The sequence below is a fragment of the Humulus lupulus genome, chromosome 4 (genome assembly GCF_963169125.1).
Source record: "Humulus lupulus chromosome 4, drHumLupu1.1, whole genome shotgun sequence".
Classification (NCBI taxonomy): Eukaryota; Viridiplantae; Streptophyta; class Magnoliopsida; order Rosales; family Cannabaceae; genus Humulus; species Humulus lupulus.
Window position 1 is genome coordinate 114,731,096 of NC_084796.1, and position 9,659 is coordinate 114,740,754.

The following is a 9,659-nucleotide window of genomic DNA, read 5'->3' on the forward strand; positions in this document are numbered from 1 at the left end:
ACATCTCGTATGGAGCAACTCCAATCGTTGATTGATACCTATTGTTGTATGAAAACTCAATCAACGAGAGATACTTACTCCAAGACCCCTTAAAGTCTGTCACACATGCCCTGAGCATGTCCTCCAATATCTAAATCGTCCTCATAGATTGTCCATCAGTATGAGGATGGAAGGCCATACAAAACTTCAGCTGAGTCCCCATAGCCTTTTGGAAACTACCCCATAACTTGGAGGTAAATATAGGATCCCAATCCGATACTATAGACTTAGGAACCCCATGGAGACGTACAATCTCCCTCACGTATAGCTCCGCATATTGATCCACGGTATAGGTCATCTTCACTGGCAGAAAGTAAGCTGACTTTGTGTATCTATCTACTATAACCCACACCGAGTCATGTAATCCCATTGTCCTGGGTAAACCTCCCACAAAATCCATGGTAATGTCCTCCCATTTCCACTCAAGAATACCCAAAGGCTGTAGCAACCCCACTGGTCGCTGATGCATAGCCTTCACCTTCGGATAAGTCAAACAGTTGGCCACGTACTCCACTACATCCTTCTTCATCCCAGGTCACCAATATAATGTCCGTAGATCCTGATACATCTTTGTGGTGCCTAGATAGAGTGAGTACGGTGTAGTATGGGAATCATCTATTATCTCTCGTCTAATACCCATATATGTCTGGACATAAATTCGACCCTTATATCATAGTAACCGTGTCTCTGAAATAGAATAATCCTTTGCAATCCAAGCTGGGACATTCCCTCTAGCCTCCTGCAACTACGCATCATCCATCTGACCCTCTCTTATCCTCTCCAAGAGGGTAGACTACAAGGTAATATTGGCCAGCTGACTCACAACCAACTCTATCTTCGCTCTAGTCATCTCCTCTGCCAACTCTATCGATATCTGTGCTGAGCTAAACAACTGTCCCGGGCCCTTCCTCCTCAACGTGTCCACCACTACATTGACTTTCCCTGGTGGTAAAGGATATCACAATCATAGTCCTTTACCAACTCTAGCCAACACTCTACCTCATATTTAGGTCCTTGGTGAAAAACTACTTCAAACTCTTATGATTGGTGTATATGTCGCACTATTTCCCATACAGGTAGTGTCGACAAACTTTCAGTGCGAATACCACTGATACCAACTCTAGGTCATGGGTAGGGTACCGCTGCTCATACTCCTTCAGCTGTCGTGACGCATAAGCAATGCATCACAATATACCACAAACTTCCCTTCATCCAAAGGAAGACTCAACACTGGAGAATTAATTAGTCGTCGCTTTAATCCCTAGAAACTATTCTCACACTTATCTAACTAGGTGAACTTCAGATTCTTCCATGTCAATTCTGTCATCTGTGTAGCAATCTTCGAGAGCCCTTCCATGAACCGTCTGTAACATCCCGCTAATCCAAGGAAGCTCCCAACCTCTAAGGCATTCCTTGGCCTCAGCCAAGCTCACACTACCTCTGTCTTAGCTGGATCCACCTTAATCCCATCTTTACCAACAATGTGTCCAAGGAATGTCACTTCTGGTATCCATTACTCACACTTCTTAAACTTGGCAGACATCCGATGCTCTCTCAATCTCTGCAAGACCTATCGGAGATGTTGTTCATGCTCTGCCTCTGAACTGGAGTAAACCAAGTTTTCATTGATGAAGACAATCATAAACTGATCCAAGAACTCCTTGAACACCCTATTCATCAAATTCATGGATGCTGCTGGGGCATTGGTCAAACCAAATAACATGAGCAAGAACTCTTAATGCCCATACCTCATCCTCATCCTTCATCCTCAGCTGGTGGTAACCAGATCGAATATCAATCTTGGAGAATAACATCTTTCCCTGCAATTAATTGAACATGTCATCGATCCTTGGTAAGGGGTATTTGTTCTTAATGGTCAACTTGTTCAAGTCCCTGTAGTCTATGGACATTCTCATAGTCCTATCCTTCTTCTTCACAAACAAAACCGGAGCACCCCATGGCAAGAAGCTAGGCCTGATAAATCCCAAATCAAGAAGCTCTTGTAATTGTATCTTCAAATCTTTCAGTTCCACCAGCGCCATCCTATATGGTGCCCTCAACACTGGCTCTTTCAGTTTCTGGCACTAACTCAATGACAAACTGAATCTCCCTGTGCAGCGACAACCTTGGTAATCTCAGGAAAGACTTCTAAGAACTCACGTACTAATCTGGTCTCCCCTGGCCCTAGTGGCAAAACTCTGGTGGTATCCACCACACTAGCTAGAAACCCTATACAACCTCCCTACAATAGGTCCCTAGCCCTCAATGCTGATATCATGGGTATGCGGGGTCCATGCACAGCACCCACGAAAATAAAGGAATCCTCTCCCTCAGTTTCAAAAGTCACCATCTTCTTCCTGCAGTCTATAGTAGCCCCATATCTGACCAGCCAATCCATCCTGAAGATCATATCGAAATCATCCATACCCAACTCGATCAAATCTACTGGCAGTGATCTGATCCATCTCCTTGAAACTACCAGTTCCCTTGTAGGCAGTATAGTCCCTAACCCAGCAGTACAATACTCACTAGGTCTGCATAATCTATCAATTAGCTTGCTAGAAATAAACGAATGTGTAGCACCAGGGTCAATCAATACAGTGTAAGAGGAGCCAGAGCTAGAAAGTTGACCTGTCACTACTGAGGGACTGGCCTCGGCCTCCGCCTGCGTCAAGGTGAACACTCGATTTGGAGTCAAGTTGTCCACCTTCCCTGGTTCCTCCTTCTTCGTTGTTGGGCAGTCTTTCTTGAGGTGTCCTACCACCCTACATACATAGCAAGCCTTTTCCCAACATTCACCTAGATGGTGCCTCTTGCACCTCGTGCAATCTGGCTAACTTCTCCATGTCTCACTGCCTCCCTAATGGCCACCCTGAGCACCCTGACCTCTCTTATTAGGACCAGCAGTGGTTGAAGTGTCAGGAGTCTTCCTCTTCAGATCACTAGGGCCTCCACCCCTAACTAATCCTGTGAATGGAGGCACTGCCCTACGAACATCCCGTCTCGTAGCGTTCTCCTTCCAGATCTTGTTTTCTGCCTCTTCAGCGATGAGAGCCTTCTAAACAGCTTGGGCATAAGTCATCTGCCCAGGTACTGAGGTAATCCTCACATCCCGGGCTATCGTAGAATTGAGCCCTCAAACAAACCTGTCCTATCTGGCCACATCTGTAGGCACCAAGTCTGATGCAAACATTTCCATCCTATCAAACTTCAGGGCATACTCTGTAACTGTCATGTAACACCCTGGATAACAAGACCATTACACTGTGTATTTGAAATAGTGCAAGACTTGCTAATAAAGTCATTTGAATAAAATTGTGATCCCGAAGTCATAATCAGGTTATGGTTAAAAGATTTTGATCATAAACGGTTAATTTTCATTAAAATAGATGTTTGGTACATGGGATTCCAAAATTAGGGTTTAAAAGACTGATTTACAAACTCTCAAAAGTTATATACAATCAGTGGTCATTCTAATGGAAAAATACAAACTTTAGGCTTCTTTCCCTGTACTTCCCTCAGCCGTGATGGATGAGTAGCTGACAATGTACACCTCGCCCCTAGAGCTCTCCAACTCATGGTTGATCCACCTTACCCTTGCCTTTATCTGCACCATGTAGTACCCGTGAGCCAAGGCCCAGCAAGAAAACCATAACAGTATAGCATAATCAATGGTGATAGTCAAACAATCACAAGACAGATAACCAGATATTCAATAAGCCATAGCATCAAAATATCAACAATAAACATACATATCCAATAATCCATCTCAATCAACATGCAATACTCAGGGTCGACACCCTCAGGTAGCACCCTCTGTTTAATCCACTGACTTCGACTCGCTTAGGTCGAGTCCAGTGTTTATCTAGCTAACCCCGACTCACAGTGGCCAAGTCGCGTCCTGTGTGAAAATTATCAGCCCCTGGCACTCTTAGGCCATTCATTTTCATATGCCAAATCATTCATTTATCCATATAATAAACATGTTCAAGTATTGGGAAACTCAGTCCCGTTACAACCACTCAAGGGTGTAGTTTTCTTACCTTTAACTCTGAAAGAAGAAAATGAAATGGTTCCGAGCACGATCCTTAGCCCCGAGCCTTGGCGATAAACCTAGTCATAGTTAACTTCCAACCCAAATAAATATTTTGGAGACAGAAACTAGCCTCCGGGACCTCAATTTCTACCAAACTAGGTAGTAGAAATTGTCTCGAACGCCTAGGTTCGAAGCCCCCAAGCCTTATCAATTCTAGAAACTGTTCTAAGGCTGAAAACCCTAGGTAGGTCGCGACTTGGCTTAGTGGGTCGCGACCTGCCCTCAAGTTAGAGAGCAAGGACCCAAGCTAAAGGGGAGGCGGCCCGCGACTTGGCTTAATGGGTCATGGCGTGCCCCCAAGTCAGAGGCCAACCCAGGCCTTTCTGGGCACACACACCGTGGCACCCCAGAGCTGGGTCGTGGCGTGCCTTCTTCGAGCCCAAAAATTATGGGTTTTTCACATGCTTCTCCCAGCCAATTTTCCTAGATCCTCATCCTAGCAGACCTCGAAACAACAACCAAACTTAAATACAAACTAGGATCTTTAATTGCATACTAAACATAAAATCACCACAAAACAGACTAAAGTTTCCATCCCAAATCAGTGGCAATTCATAACTCAATTTACACCCAAGAACCCAGAATTAAGCATGTTCTAAGTTTCAAGACTACTTAGCTCAATTCTACCATATTGAACTAAATTCTTCAACAAATTAGAAGACTGGAGCTTACCTAAATAGTGGTTGAATCCTCCCATGTTCCAGCTTAATTCCCAGCTTGCTTCCTTAGCCTTTTCCTTCAGCTTAGCCCAAGTCCTCCCCTTCAATATTCTTTCAAAGAATTCCCAAATTAGGCCTAAGTTCCCTACCCTTTTCTTCCTTAACTTCAAGGCACAAATGAGAGAGAGAGAGGGAGTGTAAAATTGTGAGAAAGATGAGAGAATGAGCATGAAGTTTCTACCTCTTTCTATTTTAGTTCTAAGTTTTTACTGAGTATATCCCTTAGTTCTTAGAAAAAAGACCCTATTGCCCTTCTAAATTAACTAATCCTCAAGTTGTCCCTAGGGGTAAAATGGTCATTTCCCCCAGTTTTTGCTAATTCCTCAAATGTTGCTAATATTTACCCACTAATCACGTCATCCAATTAATTACCAATTATTTATTCAATGTCCAATAATTTTAAAATTATTCTCTAAATTCCCATAAATACCCCTGAGCCCCTCCCTAGCCGAGTATTGAACCCCGCTGTGACTATTTCGCCAATCCTCTCACTAGGACTGTCTCAAGCCATATGCTGCAAATATATCCACATAATAATGTGATCTCAACAATTTATCACATATAATCACATTTATGCCCTTAATGGGCGAACATTACAAATATGCCCTTAAAAGCTATAAAAGGCCCACATGAATATCTAATACTCACAAACATGCATGTCACATAGTCATATAATCATATTAATCATCTATGCCACATAATCATGCATTAAACCATCAAATCACACATATACCAATTTTGCCCTCCTGACACGCCAATCAAGGCACTTAAGCCTCATTGGAAATTTTGGGTCGTTACATGTCATGTTGCTTTGCACCAGCCCCGTGAATTCATTTAACTTCGCTCCCTTGATGGCAACATTGTAACACTTCTGGTTGAACAGATCTCTGAACCCATCCCAACTCGAGGTAGAAATATCCCTGGTCTATGATGCCACCTCCCACCAAATACGGGCATCCTCTCTAAGCATATAGGTGGCATAGGCCACCCTGTCATTACCTTCCACCCTCATGAAATCCAGGATAGAAGTGATCATCCTCATCCACTGTTCAGACTTCAGTGGATCTGGTCCTCCCTCAAAGGTTAGAGGAAGTTGTCTCGTGAACTACTCATAAAGTGGCTCGCACTTGTTCCCAACCTCAGGTGGTTGTACTACTGGTGCCACAACAGGTGGCAAAATAGGTGCAGCACTCCATGATGGAGTCTGCTGCCTCAAGAGATGAATCTGTTCTTCTTGGCTCTGTAACCGGGCTCGCGTATCTACAACTATTTGCTGCTAGTTCTTTGGGACTAACGGAGGGTTCTGGCCGTACTCATCATCTCTAGCCCCAAACTCTGTGCTGGCTAGTCGTATAGATTGTCTTGGACGCATAGCTATCAAAGTTTATATGCAATTAACTACTCGGCGGTCAAGCAATGATGACAGGTTAACAATCTTTCCATAGTCCACCATTAAACTCAATGAACATCATGCAATCAAGATACAAGCAAGCATTCAAATATTCACTCACATGCAACAACAAAGCTAATAAGCACGCCTCATTATAATCACACATCAGTCAAGGGCCAGGCCCTATCAGTATCTCATGCTCCATTTTAATCACACAGATTAAAACATTTATTTCACTCAAGCTTTTAAACATTTAATCACATATATACAATTATCAAACCCTAAGTCGAGCTTGTCTTTAGCAGCGAGTGTACATGCCCAACTAGTCTTCAGGAACCCTTAAACCTAGACGGCTCTGATATCAAGTTGTAACACCCTGGATAACCAAGACCATTACACTATGTAGTTGAAATAGTGTAAGACTTGCTAATCAAGTCATTTAAATAAAAAAACGTGATCCTAAGATCAACCATAAGATTAGGGTTAAAATATATTGAACATAAATGGTTAATTTTCATTAAAATGGATGTTTAAGACATGGGATCCCAAAAATAAGGTACAAGTGATAGTTACAATTCTCAATAGTTTTAATACAAACAAAAGCCACTCTAATAGAAAAATACAAGTTTTAGGCCTCTGTCCTTGTACTTTCCCTTTGTTGTGGCGGTCGAACAGCTGACTATGTACATTCCACCGCTAGAGCTCTTCAACTCATGGTTGGTCCAACTTCCCTTTGCCCTTACCTACACCACATAGCACCCGTGAGCCAAGGCCCAGCAAGAAAACCAGAAACAGCAAACATATTTAAATATAAGAATATTCAACCAAGCTTATCTCATTCAAACATAAAGCATAGTACAAATATTCAACTAATCAGATAAACACATAATCTCAAGTTCTCAAATAATCAGGGTTGGTACAATTATTCCGAGTCCCCTGTTGATCTAGCTGGCCCCGGCTCGCTTAAGCTGGGCCGCGCTCAGTACACTTACCATCAGCATCAGCTCCCTTTGGCCAATCATTCTTGTATATCACATCAATCTTATAAGCACATAGTATAAGAAATCAATAATTGGGAATCTCAGTCCCGTTGACAACCACGTAGGGGTGCAGTTTTCATATCATGAATTTGGAGCGGAGGATACAAAACGGTCTCGAGCACGACCCTCAGTCCTGAGCCTTGGCAATAAATCTATTCATAGTGGCTAGTGGGTATTCATCAATTTATAATCTAAATAAATACTTAGGTAACATTAGCTAGCCTCCGGGACCTCAATTTCTTCTAAACCAGGTAGTAGAAACCGTCCCGAGCACCTAGGTTCTAATCCTCAAGTCTTACCAATCCTCAAAACCAAACTAAGGGAAAAACCCCTAGGCGGGTCGCAAGCTGACTCTAAGGGTCATGGCACGCCCCCAAGTTAGAGGCTAAATCCCAAAGCCTCAAGGGGAGGCGGGCCGCGACTTGCCCCCCCCCCCCCCCCCCCCCGCTTAGGGTCGCAACGTGCCCTCTAAACAGAGAGCACACCCAAGCATTCTGGGCATGCGGGCCGCGACGCCCATGAGCTGGGTCGCAGCGCGCCCCCTCGTGCCCAGAATTTCTGAGTTTTCTTTAGCATCTCTCCCAGCCAAAGCCACATGATTCGACCAAAATTTCATCCAAACCCAAAACTAAACCCAAAATTCTTATCCCCACAACTTAATCATCATAGCTAGCCTTATAAGAACTTCATACTCTTATAAAACACCCAAATTCAATCCAAACATGGCTAACAAAACTAGACCTCATGCAATCTTAATCCTTAACATGATTTCAGCATAATTTGGAGATTCTAACTTGAATTCTTACCTCAACTGGCAGCATAATTCCTCAACAATTTCTCTGAGTATTCCCAGCTTGAATTCCCTCTGAGTTCCAGCTTAATTCCTAGCTTGATCACCTCAACTTTTCTTCTGTTTTTCCTTCAAAATTCAGAACCTTCCCTTAAGCTTCTTGAGTGAAGAAATCATGATATAGAGAGTGAGTAGGAGTTCAGAGTTCTAAGTGATTTTTTCCTAAGTCTAGAATCATACAGAGTATACCCCTTTAACCCAAAAAAGACTATAATACCCCTTTAAGATTATTAATCCCCTAAGCATCTCTAGGGGTATAATGATCATTCCACTCCTAGTTCCCGCTAATTCCTCAAGTGTTCCTAATGTTTACCAATTAATCCCGTCATGTCCAATTAATTTCCTCAAACTTATTCAATACCTAACAAATCCCAAAATATTCTCTAAATTCCCAAAAATACCCCTAGGCTCCCCCCGAGCCAGGTATCGAACCCTGCTATGACTATTTCGCTAATCCGCTCACTAGGACCATCTCGAGCCATATACTGCAAATATATCCACATAATAATGTCTTCTTAACAATTTATCACATATAATCACATTTATGCCCTCAATGGGCCAAAATTACAAATATGCCCTTATAAGCTATAAAGGGCCCACATGCATATATAATACTCATAAACATGCTTATCACATATTCATATAACCATATTAATCATGCATGCCACATAGTCACGCATTTAACCATTTAAACACATATATGAACCAATTATGTCCTCCTAGTATGCTAACCAAGATGCTAAACCCTATTAGCAATTTTGGGTCGTTACAGTTTTTAAGAGTGGATACTCAGAAACAAAGAGGAAAAAGAGAGCCCTAGGTTCGGCATAAGGGAGAAGAAAAGAAACTTTCGTGAACATTACCTCTTTTGTGACTTGTTTCTTCAAGATGAGCCTAGGAGCTTGAATGAAGCCTCTTCCTTTCCTTAGAGAGAGAGGGAGCACGAAATTTTGAGAGGAAAATGGAGAGAAAAGGGTCTGACCTTTTTTTTGTGTGATTGGAGTGAATGAGAGAGAGAAGAAGAAGAAGAAGGGAAATGAGTAGAATAGAGGCTTTTGAGTTTCTCAAGTTTAACTTGGGGTTTGGGAAAATGAGTGTAGCGATTACACAATTAAATAAATACATAAAAACAATAGACTCTTCAATTCTCTTGTGGCCACCCCCTATGGAAAGACCAAATTGCCCTCCCATTTTTTTCTCTCCAATCCAAGCTTTTTAACACAAGTCCTTTTTTTATAAAAAAAATTCCATCTTATTTTTAATTTTTCCTACTATTACATAGTGTTTGGAAAAATTAAGTGTACGCCCGGAAAATTAGCACGTACCTTGTTGAGACAGCTTGGGTACAGCAAGCTAATAAAAAGTCGTAATCTATGCACCACGTGTTCACCTCTCATCCGAGGACATTCGGTGCCATCCCCTATACAAATAGCTCGAGCTGATGAGGCACTTAGCAACCTGTCACCTAGAACCATTTTGTGCCATATGGCATTAAAAGAAACGAGCTAACATTACGTTAAGCTCG